Source organism: Mirounga angustirostris, unplaced genomic scaffold (assembly GCF_029215605.1).
Source record: "Mirounga angustirostris isolate CCGP_5_RB_7025 unplaced genomic scaffold, mMirAng1.0.hap1 SCAF_10, whole genome shotgun sequence".
In the NCBI taxonomy this organism is placed as follows: Eukaryota; Metazoa; Chordata; class Mammalia; order Carnivora; family Phocidae; genus Mirounga; species Mirounga angustirostris.
In genome coordinates this window covers 26,754,307-26,770,662 of record NW_026991718.1, presented here as the reverse complement: position 1 = coordinate 26,770,662, position 16,356 = coordinate 26,754,307, and the positions used below count along the sequence as shown (strand labels likewise).

The 16,356-nt window shown below is 39.5% G+C and overlaps 1 protein-coding gene across 6 annotated transcripts in view; it reads right to left on the bottom strand.

Moving 5' to 3' along the window:
* Positions 1–16,356, bottom strand: part of RASGRP3 (RAS guanyl releasing protein 3) — a 104,875-nt gene that overhangs the window by 50,755 nt on the left and 37,764 nt on the right. Inside the window, exon 2 of one of the 6 annotated variants that reach the window (XM_064572098.1) lies at positions 5,951–6,094. The exons of the other annotated variants lie outside the window; for them this stretch is intronic. The gene's annotated coding sequence lies outside the window, so the exon portion shown is untranslated. The remainder of the gene's footprint in view (positions 1–5,950; positions 6,095–16,356) is intronic. 6 annotated transcript variants of the gene reach the window in all.

Sequence of the window (16,356 nt, the reverse complement as noted above, 5' to 3'; positions counted from 1 at the left end):
AACTCATCCACGACCATAGCTTCAACTACCACTTCCAGGTCAGTAACTCCAAATCAGACTGAGGCCAGCTGCATGGTGTACCATAGAGAGCCAAGAGTGGGGGCTGCCACTTAATACTGGGAGCCTTTGGGAAAGTTTTATTTAACTTGAGGGTAGGTTTTCATACCTTACCATCATACATTGCTAGTGGAGATATGAAATGATGTGTCCACTTTGGAAAACAATGTGGAAGTTCCTCAAAAACTTAAACATAGAGTTACCATATGATTCAGCAAATTCACTCCTAGGTAGATAGATCCCTGAAAGAACTGAAAACTTATGTCCACACAAAAGCTTGTACACAACTGTTCAGCAGTATTATTCATAATAGCCCCAAAGTTGAAACAACCCAAATGTCTATGAACTGATAAATAGACGGATAAAATAAAGTATATCTATATGATGGAATTTCATTCAGCCATAAAAAGTAATACGGCACTGATACATCCTGCAACATGGGTACACCTTGAAAACCTGATGCTAAGTGAGAAAAGCCAGACCAAAAAAAAAAAAAAAAGAAAGCCATTTTCTATAATTCCATTTAGATGAAATGTCCAGAATAGGCAAAGACTATACTCATGACCTAGACTCTACTCATAGAGACAAAAAGTAAATTAGTGGCTTCCAAGGGCTGAGGGAAGGGAGGCAAAGGAGTAACTACAATGAGTTGAGGGTTTCTTTTTGGGGTGATGAAGATGTTCTGAAGTTTGAGAGTGGCAGTTTTGGTACAACCTTGTGAATAAACTAAAATAATCACTAAGCTATACATTTTAAAGGGACATACAATAGCCTGTGAATTATTATTTCCACTAAAATTTTTTGATTACTTAAAAAATATGTCCTCTCCACTCTCCTAAACTTTTGTACCTGTATCTCCTTCCTTGATGCATGGCTCCGTCTACCTCCCAGTATTCCATGCCAGAAACGAGACCTCCCAGTGCCATCCCTCCATATCCAACTCTGATCGTCTACCTCCCAAATGCTTCTCTTATGGGTCCACCCCTCTTCCTCTCCACTGCCACTCCTGGGTATTTGGAGATGGGGCCTTTGGGAGATAGTGAAGTCATGAAGGTACTTTGTTGCTTAAGCCACCCAGTCCACGGTATGTTTGTTACAGCAGCCTGAACTGACCAGGACATCATGCTTTGTACATGTTTTATTTTGTTTTTAGAATGTTTTCCTTCCCCTCAATATGTCTGTTTGGCAATCACATACTCACTTCTTAAATGCCTACTTGAATTCTTCTCCTCCCTCCCAGGTCCTCCAGGCAGATTTTTGGCACTCAATGTACTGACTTGTGTGAGGCTTTTATGATTTATGTTACCGAATGGTTCTGTCTCCCCGGTGGTTTCTTAAGAACCAAACAGTGTCTTTTGTCTTTCTAGCTCTTAACGGAGAAGTACGTCTGATATCTGCATATGGTTATCTTGCTCTGCCGTCTTATTCTTCCCACATGATCTGCAGACTTTAAATTTGTTGCTCTTCCACTTTTTTCCTCCAATCTTATTTTTGTCTTGATTTTTTTAAATTTTATTGAATGAATTTACTCCTCTTATATTAACATGCCCCTGATGGAATGTCAAGACATGCTTCCAGATTTTTATTACAGATTTATGTTATAGAGAATAAAATTACACTGAATACTTCTTCCAGTCATTTTATCATTTGTTTAATAAACGGTTATTTCTGTGCCAGACACTGTGATTAACACCATGGCAGAGGTACAAGATTATATCAGGCACAGATTGTGATCTCAGAGTCCTTAGAATCTAAAGAAGGGGGGGCACAAAATAAACAGAAATGATGATACAGGACATTATGAAAGAGTCACGAGAGAAGTAAAAACTTCTGACTCATAGAGTTGAGCTGTGGCCTTAAAGCATGAGTGGGGTTGCACTGAGTGGAGAAAAGGAGAAACCACATGCAAAGAAAAGGACACTGAAAAAGGCAGAGAGCTGTGGAGAAGCAGGAATGCTAACAGAATGGGGAGCTCTTAAAACTGGAATTAAAGAATCTATGTGATCATTCTTTCATTCAAGAAACATTGAGAGGGGGAGAGAGGGCTACCATGTTGTAAGGAGCAGAACTAAAAGCCACTGTGAAGGTCCATGTGATATAATCCAGCACAGCCCTTTGCTGTGGGTTTGTGCAGGCTTCACACATTTTAGTCACTTAATGAGTTCTGAGCACAGCTCGACTGATGGGTAGGAGTCTGGACTCTAGAGCCAGACCACTGGGACCAAACTGTACTCTTGTGCTTTCTAGTATGTGGCCTTGGGCACTTTATGTAATCTTACTGTGTCTCTGTACCTGTATACCTCGATAGTAATAGGATCTATGTTGTAGGGTTGTTACAAGAATTAAATGAGTTAACACGAAATCAGAGAAGGAGACAAACCGTAAGAGACTCTTAACCTCAGGAAACAAACTGAGGGTTGCTGGAGTGGAGGGTGGTGGGAGGGATGGGGTGGCTGGGTGATGGACACTGGGGAGGGTATGTGCTATGGTGAGCGCTGTGAATTGTGTAAGACTGATGAATCACAGACACGTACCCTGAAACAAATAATACATTATATGTTAATAAAAAGTTTCTAAAAATTAATTAAATATTAAAAAACAAAACATCGTTTTATAATTAAATAAAACATCTATAAAATCTACAAATAAAATACTTCAAAAAAAAGAATTAAATGAGTTAATAAAGGTTAAGGGCTTATTAACTGGAACATAGTATATTCTTGGTAAGTGTTAGCTACTATTATTTATTTTCTTCCTGGTAAATGACCAAAAAGTGCCTTCTACCTATGGAATAAAATGATTCGTATTTATATCATTTCTCTCAAAGTTATAAGCCCCATAAGTTGACCTACATATACTCATTTTGCAAAAGAAAGAAATAAGAGAGAAAGAAACAAAGAAACCAGGGGGAAAGGCAGCATAGGCTGGAAATTTGAGTTATGAAGTGAGAACTAGTTTAAATCCCATTTCTACTAACTGTGCTTTAGGCCCACATTTCCTTAAATAAAGATTCCATAATTAGCTTCTTACTATGTAGTATTCATTATTTGGGGAGGACAAAGTAGCTGCCTCTAGACATGTAACTCCACCTATTCATATTCACCTACTTATATATATACATATACAATTAATATATATATAAAGTATATATATGTATGTATATATTAAAGATTTTATTATTTTTTTATTTGCCAGAGAGAGAGAGGAAACACAAGCAGGGGGAAACACAAGAAGAGGGAGAAGCAGGCTCCCCACTGAGCAAGGAGCCCGACGCGGGACTCAATGCCAGGACCCTGGGATCATGACCTGAGCCGAAGGCAGACACTTAATGACTGAGCCACCCAGGCGTCCCTCAACTATTCATATTTTTATCGATTGGTTACAATCTATTTTTTGAAGAAATATCTATCAAGCATATAAGTACTTAAGGGGATACACAGACAATACATGTCCCCAAAGAAGTTAAAGAGGAGGAGATTTTAGTAGATTCATATAGCAATCCCAGTAGTATTTCATGTGTACCAAAGAGTCATGAATAGGATCCAAGTCTTGACATTGCAATCATTTTTCTCCAGCATGGGAATAAATGCATATTAGATTATTAATATCCATAAAAACAATTCTTAAGAGTAGAAATCACACAAAAACATTTCCACCAAAAGTTCTGCTGATGGATCTACTAGTCACAATAAGGATGTTGAAGAGTTGAAATAGTAAGTGAAACCGAGCTGGGCACTAAAATTAGAATGAGAACCTCATCAACTTCTGTGGTAATTTGTGGGGATTTCACAAGTCCCCATGTTCACATAGTTTTAAACCCTCACCAATACCTCACCACAATATCTCATTTTCAGTGACTTTTTTTCAACACCTCTAATTTCTAGTCCAGGAACCAGGGAATGTATTTATTTATTTATTTAGCTGTCTTAGCACGCTTCAACTATTAATCACATAAAACCTGAAAGGATTTACGAAGCGTGGTGGTAAAAAGATACTTCCTCACTACTAAATACAACGCTGATTATTTATTGCCTCCTTAAAACAGAAAAATACAAATGAAAATGTTTAAGCCTCTCATTAACTTATTATTCTGCAGTAATACTTGGTTTGGGCAATAAAGGGGAAAAAAGCTACCATAAAACATCAATGACTGGGGAAAGAAAATACTGGGGTATCTCAAATGGTGTCTATACTGAAAAATGAAGGAACACTCAAGACCCAACTGTGTTACCTTCAGGAATCTAAAGCAATGTAAATGGAGCCCAAGTTTTATAAAATTGTTTCTGGTCCTCAGCCATTCTAGTTATTTTTTTCCCCAAAATTTAGTTTTGCTTTTGGGTGAGAGAGTGTTGACTTTGGTAATGTGCTGTCTACACGGTGCCAAACATCTCTTTTATAAAAGCTGGCAAATTGTTTATGTCATCTAGATGTCTCCAAATCTCCACATCTTTGTTGTAATATGGAGCGATCTGAACCACCCCAATGAGTTTTTATTGAGAACCATGTTCACAGCAAGATGACTGAACAGACACCATATGCTTGACATCAGCAACATCTCGCATAGGTGTTCTTGTGGGTCCTAATACAAAATCATAGCTTCCATAAAATCTAAGAAATTGGCTCTGATGCCATAGAAATTAAATATAAAAGTACAGTGGCTGCTTAATCATTATATCATTCTCAAATGCTCTTTTGACGTTTTTCTCTTTATCTGAGAATGTCTATTTAAAGACATACAAATACTGAACTACAAGTCTTTTTTTTTTTTTTTTTAAGATTTTTATTTATTTATTTGACAGAGAGAGCGAGAGAGCATAAGCAGGGAGGAGGGGCAGAGGGAGAGGGAGAAGCTGGCTCCCTGTGGAACAGGGAGCCCGACGCGGGGCTCGATCCCAGGACCCTGGGATTATGACCTGAGCCGAAGGCAGACGGTTAACCGACTGAGCCATCCAGGCGCCCCTGAACCAGAAATCTTAAGTTCTTTTCTCCAAATTGCAGATGGTGCAAAATAAGGTCTTCCTCACTCAGCATCCACAGATTATAAAACAGTGACCTCTTGGACAGAGATCTGCCCCATAGATGTATTTTGTTGTTGTTGTTAGGCCCACACAGGATTGGCTCTCACGAAGTTTCAAAAATTTTGCATTATTTACAACATGTACAAATCCAGACTTTCACTTTTTACAATTCCAGTTTTCTAGATTCTTTTAAAGATTTATTTATTTGAGAGAGAGAGCATGAGCGGGGCGGGGGTGGGGGGGTGGTGGGAAGCAGGACCCAGGGATCATGATCTGAGCTGAAGGCAGATGCATAACTGACTGAGTCACCCAGGCACCCCAGTTTTCTAGATTCTTATGGAAAAATCAGATCTGCCCCATGAGGTAACATCTGGCTGGAGCTGAGTAACAACTGCCTTCTAATTCCTCAAAGTTCCCACTACCCTCTATTGTTTCCCCAACCGAGGCCAAGGGTCATTGCCATTTATCACCCCACTATGTGCCTTTTCTTTTTAGTTGATTTAAGAGGAAAGTGAAATATCAGTTGTTCTGGACAGGGAGATAATTTCCTGCAGACATTTGCATTTGGGCCCCTACCTCAGACACATCAGGCTGCCTATTGACATCACAGATGCTAAGGGAAAGCTAAAGAGGACTCTTCATTGGGCAGATCTTAAGAATGTTACTATTCGTGGATTAAACAAACAAGAATCACAACTACTATACCTTCTGGCATATTTTCATTTACAAAGTAGGTTCGAATTGCAAGACAAACTTCACCTCGTGCCCAAACAAGAAAGCAAGTTTAAGGATTTCTACAGCATTCGTCAAGCTTGCTTTGGCTAATAAATTATTATTTATTTCCACTTACAATAGGTTTAAAATGTCTACATTACCTCCAAGTTTTGCAATTCCCCCAGATTTCTGTGCTTTCTTTTGCAGAAAAGCTCTCATAATCAACAAAATAGACGTCCACTAATGATTCCCAAAGAGCATGGGACTTGGTGCAAACGCCCTCTCAACACTTTACTTTGTAGATTCTGGAAAGATTAAGGGAAAACAGAATGTATACTGGGATATTTATATAAAAATATGTAACTACTCATGCTGAGAGGCAAATACATTTTTAGATTCCTCACATTACAGTGAGTATCCAGTTTCACTCTCTCCCACTTCCTCTCTGTGTTGCTTTGGATACGTTGACTACAACTATTAACAGCTTACTCCTCCATGTCAGATTTGAGTAATCCACAGGTACTCATCACTGTGGGCTTTTCAGGATAGCTTCCTGTGAATAATTCCCAGCACTTAGATCATGAGTCACCAACTAGCGATTATACAAGTTGAGCTGGTATTCTTCCTTTGTTGTTGTTTATCGTTCTAAAAGGAGAAACCAGAAACCAGGGAAGGGTTGTTTACTGGTCAGTGCAGCTGCAAGGACTGGTCTCTGAACACCTGATTTCATCAGCTTGCTCATTCAAGTCTTCTGATAGTGTTTTTTTTTTGTCTACTCAGAGAAACTCTGTCGTTCTAATAGAGAAAGAGATTGTGGTAGAGGAGAGACAGAGAGCATTTCTACTTTTCAAGGGGACCTTTTATTCTCCAGGTAAACTACCTCACTTTATAAAGGAGAGCCCTGGGGCCAAAAAGATTACATAATTTACCCAAGTTTAAACAGAGAGTTTATGGAAGAAAGGGAAATACACCACCATGGTGAGCATCCAGAGAATCCAGCCTCATCCTGGGGTCCCTGGGACATAAAAAGTACATGTGTCAGAAAGCTGATTTTGAACTAACTTAGACTTGGAAAATGTAGAAGCTATCTGCTGTCTGTCACAGAATTTCTGCTCAGCAGTCTAATTTTAAGGGAATTTGGCTCCTTGACTTTGCAAATATGATTCCTGTCCCATCATCTCCCTTTGTCAAAATATTTTTTTTTGCATTCAGGGGTCTAATATGATAATGGGGGTTTTAGTAAGAGGCTAAAATCCCTGATTGGTGGGTACTGGGCATCTGAAGCAGTTCTGGGTACTTTTGAGCTAGACAAAGATGTATTTGTTGGTGACGGTGAGCTTGAGAAGGTGGAACCTTGGAACTCAAATGGTCCTGACACAAAGCTGGCTCTCTGACTCTGACGTTTGCATCCTAAACCCTGTCCTATCATTTACTCCTGTCACATGAAACTCCACGTATTTTGCTGGTTAACTTTGGTCACTCAAACTTTGACTTCTCGTTTTAAGTCAATTAACTTTGCTCACTCAGACTTTGACTTCTCCTTTTAAGTCTTCCAGAAAAGACCTGCACATGCTCCCTTCCCCCAGTCTAAACTACAACATCACCAGGCTTTGAGACTCTGCCCTCTCTCTCCTAGGTTTGGGACCAAATAGTCTATAAATTACAGTTCCTATTGTCCTCACTCACAAATTCCACCCACGTCAGGCAGTGGCAGCCTTTTCAAGAGGGATAAGGCTGGATTTTCTTTTTTTAAGAATTTATTTATTTATTTGACAGAGAGAGACACAGCCTGAGAGGGAACACAAGCAGGGGGAGTGGGGGAGGGAGAAGCAGGCTTCTCGCGGAGCAAGGAGCCCGATGTGGGACTCGATCCCAGGACCCTGGGATCATGACCCAAGCCGAAGGCAGACGCCCAACGACTGAGCCACCCAGGCGCCCAAGGCTGGATTTTTAAGGAGCAAATGCTTCCCACATTCTCAGCAGTTTTTCTCTGGCTTGGGTAGCTCTAATCTTAATTGGAGAGAGACCTCTCTACTTTACAAAATGGGATTATTGTGTTCTGGAGGATACCTGCCTCTTATTAAACGCTTGAAAGAAATTCAAGGAGGCCCTGGGTTCAGAGGGACAAACTTGCCAGTGAAATGAAGGAGAACCTACAAAAGAAGTCCACACCCAGCTTGAGAACACATCATCCTTCTGCATGACCTTCATACTTTGCTCAGTCAGTGGGGACTCATGAAGCCTGGGGCAGAAAGAGAGAGCCAGGCAGAGTGCTGCCACCTGGTCCTTTCCCTGTTCTCCCAGGCTCCCATACACCACCGCCCCCCCTCCCCAAGGTGGTTCTTCCACATGCAGGGAAGTTCCTCACTAGGGAAAGAAGGAAAGAAGGAAAGAAAGAAAAAAGAAAGAAGGAAAGAAAGAAAAAAGGAAAAAGGAAAGCTTCTTTCTACTACCTCCTTCCCAATACCCACTCCTTCAAAGCACAACTACTTTAGGGGGCACAACAGTTTTTAGAGTAGGCTGATATTAGTCTGCTCCGGTTGCTATAATAAGGTATCACAGACTGGGTGGCATAAACAACAGAAATTTCTTAGAGTTCTAGAAGGTAGGAAGCCCAAGATCAAGGTGTTGGCCAATTTCGTTCCTGGTGAGACTCTTCCTGGCTTGCACTCTTCTTGCTGTGTCCTCACATGGTGGAGAGAGAGAGAGCTCTGGTGTCTTCTTCTCTTCTTACATGGGTTCCAGCCAACCAAGATGAGGGTCTTACCTTTATGACCTCACGTCAGCTTAATTACCTCTGTATAGGCCCTATTTCTCAATTCAGTTACATGGAGAGTTGGAGCTATGACTTATGAATTTGGGGAGGGACACAATTCAGTCCGCAGCAAGACTCTTAACCAAGAATCAGAGATTTGTAAGGCCCCGACAGCATATGTGGAATTGTGTGTGTTTGTGCCCATGAGCTTCTTTCTTTCTTTGTTTTTTAAAGATTTATTTACATTTAAGATTTATTTGACAGAGAGAGAGCACAAGCAGGGGGAGCAGGAGAGGGAGAAGCAGGTTCCCCGCTGAGCAGGGACACCAATGCAGGGCTCGATCCTGACCTGACCTGAGATCATGACCTGAGCTGAAGGCAGACGCTTAACTGACTGAGCCACCCAGGCGCCCCCCAACAACCTTCTTTCTGGGGAGAGGGTCCATAGCCTTCCTGACAGTCTCAAAGGGGTCTGTGATCAATAAAAGTTTAGGAACCACTATTTAAACCTACAAAGACTGATTGCCTCAGAAGATTTCAGAAGAAAAAGGAAAGTCAGTATTCCTTGAGGTTCTACCATCTAATGTCATTTTTTATATATTAAAACAAATGGACTTGCCCAATGCAAAAGGAGAGGAAAAAACAACATCATTCCCTGATTCCTACCAACAGCTTTTTAGGGTCACAAAAATTTGAGATACTGAAATGTTTTCCCCTCCCAAGAGTCTATGTGTAAACTTAGACTGAACATCCAATTTAAAAACAACTTAAAAACAATGTAAGCTTGGGGCGCCTGGGTGGCTCAGTCGTTAAGCGTCTGCCTTCGGCTCAGGTCATGATCCCAAGGTCCTGGTATTGAGCCCTGCATCAGGCTCCCTGCTCTGCGGGAAGCCTGCTTCTCCCTCTCTCACTTCCCCTGCTTGTGTTCCCTCTCTCACTGTGTCTCTCTCTGTCAAATAAATAAATAAAATTTTTAATTAAAAATAAAAAGCTTGCTTGCTTTCCTTCTTTCCTTCTTTCCTTCCTCTTTCCTCTTTCCTTCCTCTTTCCTTCCTCTTTCCTCCCTCTTTCCTCTTTCCTCCCTCTTTCCTCTTTCTTTCCTCTTTCCTCTTTCTTTCCTCTTTCCTCTTTCCTTCCTCTTTCCTTCCTCTTTCCTTCCTCTTTCCTTCCTCTTTCCTTCTTTCTTTCCTTCTTTCTTTCCTTCTTTCTTTCCTTCTTTCTTTCCTTCTTTTTTTTTTTCCAGAGACATCTATGATGCTGTCAAGGTCTAGAGACGCTACCCCCACTCCTCCCAGTGAATTGCTTTCTTCCCCACTTCGTTCAGAACCTTGGCCAGACAACATCAGGTGAGGTGGGGTGGACACTGTGCTGTGTGGTCCACCAGCTTGGATGGCACTTCCCACAGGGCAGAGCAGCCAAGAGGAAGGCTCCAAGGGTACACAGACAATGATCTAAGTCCAGCCACTTCATAAAAACACTGTCAAATGGTGTCCTTTCAAATAGGGCTTATAACAAAGAAGCCCAATGACATTTTGTTGACCCACAAACCACAAGAGTTCAGACATTAGTGCAATGCAGTTCTCAGACTAAGGAAATTGATAATACATGTAATCTCTGTACCATCTCGAATGGGGCTTTGTCCCTATCTAAAGTCTTTCTTCAAAAGACATTATAAAGCAATGATCTAACTTCACCCTACAAAACAATTCTGAAAAAAAGAGTTAATAGTATTATTTCTATATTATAAATAGGAACACAAAGAAATTAAGTAAATTTTCAATTAGCTACTCAATTCATCAATCAACAAGCATATTAAAAATTAATTTTACTCTTTTTTGGGGGGCAAGGGGCAGCAGGAGAGGGAGAGACAGAATCTTAAATAGGCTCAATGCCCAGCATGGAGCCCAACATGGGGCTCAGTCTCACAACCCTGAGATCATGACCTGAGCTGAAATCAAGAGTCAGATGCTTAACCAACTGAGCCACCCAGGCACCCCTTCTCTCTTTTCTGAATGATGTTTAACTATTATCTTTTAATCTACTTAAGAGTAGGATTCAAACAGCAAAAGGATCTGATTCTTATCTCATCAGGAAAAAAGTGTCTGTTTTAGGCTCAGTATCCAAATAGTCCTTGATTGACTAAACAAATACTGACTGAACACAATACCGCTACCTTCCAGACATTATGACAGGGCCTGGGCACTCAGCAGTGAACCAAAGAGACCAGATTCCTGCCCAATGGAGTGTACAGTTTAGTGAGGGAAACCAACATCAGACAAGTAGACAAGTTGATATACAATTACAAGTCATTATAAGAGCAATGAATGAAAACCCACACAGGATGCTAAGATAGAGAATGACAAGAGGGACTATTTTAGGTGAGTAGCAAGGAAAGATCTCTTTGAAGTGTCGTAACTTGGAGATTAATTTAATGAGAGATGTGAGAGAATGAAAGGCCTGAAGAACTGTCAGGATTACAATCTCATTTACTGAGTTAGGGAAGATTGACAGGACAGAGGGAGAGGTACACTGGGAGAAATCTATAGTTGTGCTTAAGATGTGCTAAGGTTGAGTTGCCTGTGAACTCCCAAGTGCAGGTCTCAAGATGCAGTTAATTCATCCAAACTTGGAAAGATCAGAGATAGAATTTAATTTTGAGAATTATCCCTATGTAAACAGCATCTAAAGCTACAGAAATGAAATCGCTTGGGAAGAAAGCATAAAGAGAAAGGACAAGAGAGCCCACCCTTACGCCTTGGGCATTCCAACATCTAGAGGTCAGAGAAAGGAGGTGAAGCAGCAGTGTTGTGAGGAGTTGCCAGAAAGGCAGAAGGAAAATGTAAAGCATGTTGTGCCATGAGGCCAAGAGAAGAACATGCTCATGGAAGCTGAAACTGTGTGTTGAATGCTACTAAGAGGGGTCAAACAAGAGAAGGATGGGAAGCTATCTGCTTTTTAAATTTTTGCTACAAGGAGGTCACTGGTAACCTTGACAAGAGCAGCTTTAATGGAGTGGTGGGCAGAAGCCAGGTTGGTGTGAGCTGACGAGTAAGTGGGAGATAAAGAAACAAAGGCAGCATGTGTAGAATAGGAGTTTAATGACTTTGTCTAGAATGGAAGAGAAATTGGCAGAGGATGTGGGGATCAAGGGATATTTTTATAAGATGAGAGCTGCTGAAGCATTCCTGTACCCTGATGGTGATGATCTTCTAGAGAGGAAGAAGTTAAAGAATCAGAAGGAGGAAGGAGTAACCAAGGGGATGAACACCTGATGTAACATGGATGAAGAAAGGAGAATATGGTTGCAAACCCAGATAGAGTATATATAATTAGTAAGGGGAAGATGAAGGAGAAGAATCTAAATCAGAGACACAATTATCAGGTTGGCAGCCAGAGTTTATCTAATCCACCTGCTTCTGATACTCTCAGTTCTCCTTCCTGAGATTTTGAAGAGGAAAGAAGCAGGCAGAGAAATGAGCTCCCCAAGTCCCAGAGGGAGAAGTCCCAGGATGAACTGTCCTATATGACTTGGGATCTAATGATCCCTTTCCCTGCCTGTTCAACAGTATGGCGCTAATTCCCTTGAATATTTTTCTAGTCGTCAAGTATCTGTTTTCTTGCCTGCCAACATTTGATGCTCTTAGATACCAAAGAGTGCTGTCGACTTGTGTTGTAAACCACTCAGTTCGGCTTCCTGTGGACCTTATTCTGAAAGACTTGTCATTTTACATCTTGTTTTTGCCCTGGTGCCCATGCAATAGTATTTCATTAAGGGTATTGGGTCATCACTAGTTACTACTGTTCAACAGCAACCATGAGATGAAATGGCTCGTGTAAATCATTTAGCGTTTTCAAGGCACATGAGAGTAAGATTTGTAACTGACACATATTGATCAGGATTTCTCAACCTCAGTACTATAGATACTTCAACTGGATAACTCTTCACTGTGGGGGTCTGTTCCATGTACTGCAGGATGTTTGGCAGCATCCTTGGCCTCTGTCTACTAGGTGCTGGTAGTACTCCACCCCCAACCCCAGTAGGAACAGCCCAAACTGTCTCCAGACATTGCCAAATGTCCCTGGAGGGTAAAATTACTCCCCCTCCCCCCACCCCCGGTGAAAACCACTGAAACAGGCTGATGTCCTAACATCAAAATGGAAACTGAAAAAACCAATCAAACACCTAAATTTCTTTCTAGTATCAGAATGTCTCCTTTTTGTGTAAGCAAACACCGGGCTATTTGACTGAATTTTTCAGTCTTCAAATGAATCCTACATATCTTCATCAGCAATAAGCATTTGAAAAAATGCATCTTCTAGACATCATCTCAGCTTGATTTTTAATTATTGAGCCAATCGGTGGGTTTTAACATGTCAGAATTTGACTTAATTTACAACATTTCAAAGCTTTCTATGTCTAAGCTTGTTTATCACTCTACTGACATATTTTGGCCCTTGTTTTATTCCTGTGCTAATCATTTTCAGCTTTATTTTATTTTTGCCGTTTATCATAAGCTGCATTTAATCTTTCTGGAGAATGTCAGAAGATTTATGAACATAGGCATTTTTTTCTCAATATGTGAATAAAAAGTTCTCTTTTGTGAGAATAGTTTACCTTCTTTCCTCTTGCCCACGTACTGGCTCCTCTTGAGTAATCTCAGGATGACTCTGTATAGAATGCATTGCCTCTCCTACAGTTTTTCCTTATAAACGATCCACTGTTATCCTGTTCTTCTTCAGAGTTGTTACAGGCAGGGAGTGATGCTCAGTGTGAAACTACTGGAGGTGATTTGTTCTCATACCTGCTCAGTCGCTTACTGGCAGAGAGCTTATGCTTCTGGGTGTCAGTTTCTTCACATTCAAACTCAATTAACCTTTACTGAGAAGCATTAGTTTTGCCAAGTCAATACTTGACATTGCCTCAAAGGCTGTTTTGTGGTAGGGTATGGTTGCTCCATATGGCAACCACTTTTGAGGATCAAGAAATTCTCAAACAGCTTCTCATTTTCATAAATAACCCAGTAAGAATCAGCCATAAATTGTGTTAATCCCTCTTGAATCACAGCCTTTCCTTTTGGCAAAATAAATGTATAAATTTAATCTCTCTTGTGTAAAATACAAATTTTGCATAAACAAATATTGAACTCCAGTTAAAAATATGTCTGAAGAAGTATTTAGAAATGAAGTGCACTGCTGTCTGCAATTTATTTTGGGGGAAAAAAAGATGAACCAATGGATGGATAGAAGAATGGATATGTGAAAAAGCAAACATGGTAAATTGTTAATGATAAAGTTGAATTGGTGGATATGGATATTCACTATAGAATTCTTTCAAGTTTTTTTGTTTGTTTGAACATTTTCATCATAAAGTGTGAAAAAATTCCTTCCATTATTTTAAATTCACATCTTTAAAACCTTCAGTGTTTGGGGATTTGATGAATAAGTCATGTTCATTAGCCTTTGTGATTTTATAACTATTATCAGATGTAAACTAAAGAGGTCTCAGTCATCAGTCTGTCCAAGTGGCTCCTCTATCCCCTTGAACATTTTAGATGTTACTCTGGATGTTTCCTAACTTTTGTTAATGACTTTCTTAAGATGGGACAATCTAAATTACTCCAAATGTTCCAAGTCTGAAAGTTTTATTTGAAGGTAATAGGAAGATATTTTTTGGATTTGTTTCCAAACATCTCTGGCTAATGAAAAAACAGGCTAAACTGCCTTTCAAAAAATCCCTACACTATATCAGTTATTGGCATATTTATATTCTGGTTAAGCAGGTTAAAACCTCCAAATTTTCCTTAACTTCCTTCTCCCCTTCACCCCCATATCTAATTGATCTCCAGAATTACCAATTTACTTTTTAAGTATTCTGAAAATTCTTCCCTCTTCTCCATCACTATTGACTTGGTTCAAACCCATCTCTGGAATCTTCTATTGTTTGGTATTTTTTTCTATTCAACTTATTCCCCTCACTGCTTCCAGAGTTTTCTTTCCAGATTACAAATATATTATATCACTTCTTTACTTGACAAGCTATAAAACAACAGTTGTGAATTATTAATTATTTTAGATGTATTAATGCATGGGTTTTTCAAAAGAGAACTTATCTTTTAGAAATACATACCAAAATATTTACAAGTGGAATGATTAAATGTCTGAGATTTGTGTCAAAACTAATATGGGAACAAGAGAACATTTGTGGGGATAGAAATGAAACAAGATTGGCCATTAAAAATTGTTAGAGTCAGGTAATGAATACATGGGGGTTCATTCTATTATTCTGTCTACTTTTGTATATGTTGGAAATTTTCTATAATAAAAAGATTTTTAAAAAACTTTCAGTGGTCCTCAAAAACATCTAAATGCTTCAGAAGGGCACACACTACCCTTAGGCATCAGAACCACCTTATTTTTGAGCCTTTTCTCCAGTTCCTCCTCTAACATGTACCCTCTGATTCAGCTCTACCAAATTACATTTTCTTCATGGAAAGAAGACTTTCAAAATATAGTTTTTTCTCCTTGAACAATGATTACTTATCCTTTTATACCTAATTCAAATGTCACCAGTTCTAGGGAACCTTCTTTGACTCACCCAGATATACAGTCCTCTCCTTTTCTCCAAAAAATTTCTTCCATAAAATTCTACACAAGCCTCTTTTATAGACCAAATATTTGTGTGTCATGATTGTCATAACAATTTTTTAAAAATATTTATATGCTTAACTAGGTGGTAATATCCTGTAGGGTAAAGTCTGTGCCATTATTCATGTTAGTGTAATAAGCAACACAACGCATATGTTTAAAAATACTTGCCGAATGAATTGTATGAAAATATATTTTGGGCCTTTTTTTCTCTTATTTTTGTTACGTAAATGTAAATTCTGGCTTCCAACATAAGAAGTCTCATAAACTAGGCCATACTTACTGAAGTTTTGATGACTTTTGGTTGAGTAAAATTTCCGAAGCTAAGGATTAAAACTCAAAACAGTTTTTCAAACATATTAGCATCTCTAATATGAGAGAATACTCCACATAGTTGCAGTTTTATGCATACACATTTCTCAGTCGTCCTTATAGCCAAAAAGATAAAACTTCAATTCTTACACAATAAAACCACCATGACTGGCTTAAGTCAACCAAAGTTCCTGCAGCTTCCAAGAGAGGGTGAAGGAAATATTTCTTCTAAAACCCAGAGAATTAAAATAGCATGAGATATGTTCTACTGGTCCTGCTTCAAGGTCTGCTTCACCCTTTTATCTATTTGTAATCATGGCCCCAAGAAACAATTTATTAAGTGAGTATGATTGCCTCTTTTGATGCCAATATTATGTCACTTCTTATAAAAACCAAATATAATTTAAAGCAAACTGTCATTGCTGGTTAATCAGTCAGATCCTTCAGTCATGATCTTTTTTATACCTGTCATCATCTGAGATAGTGTCATGATTTTCCAGCGTAGCCAGAGGCTTGGCTCTGCAAGAGGACCCTGTCCAAGGTGCAGAATGCCAGACTTGAAAGAACCCCTCAACAATAGGAACAGGATAAGTGCATTCTGGGTAGAGACTAAGAGGAGACTATAGGATGCACTCATGAATCCATAGAGTCTTAGAAGTTTCTTTGTCCTCTAGCAACATCCGTCTAATGGAAATGGCTATGTATTGAGCATGATGTAACGTCAGTTGTATGGCAAAGCCAGCAGAATCTAGACTCCACAGAATGGCTGCCCTTTCCATAGTGAGCAGCAGTTTTTAACATAAATATAGTGAGAGACAAGTGAAGTTGAATAGAAAAGGTACATATCTTTTTTTT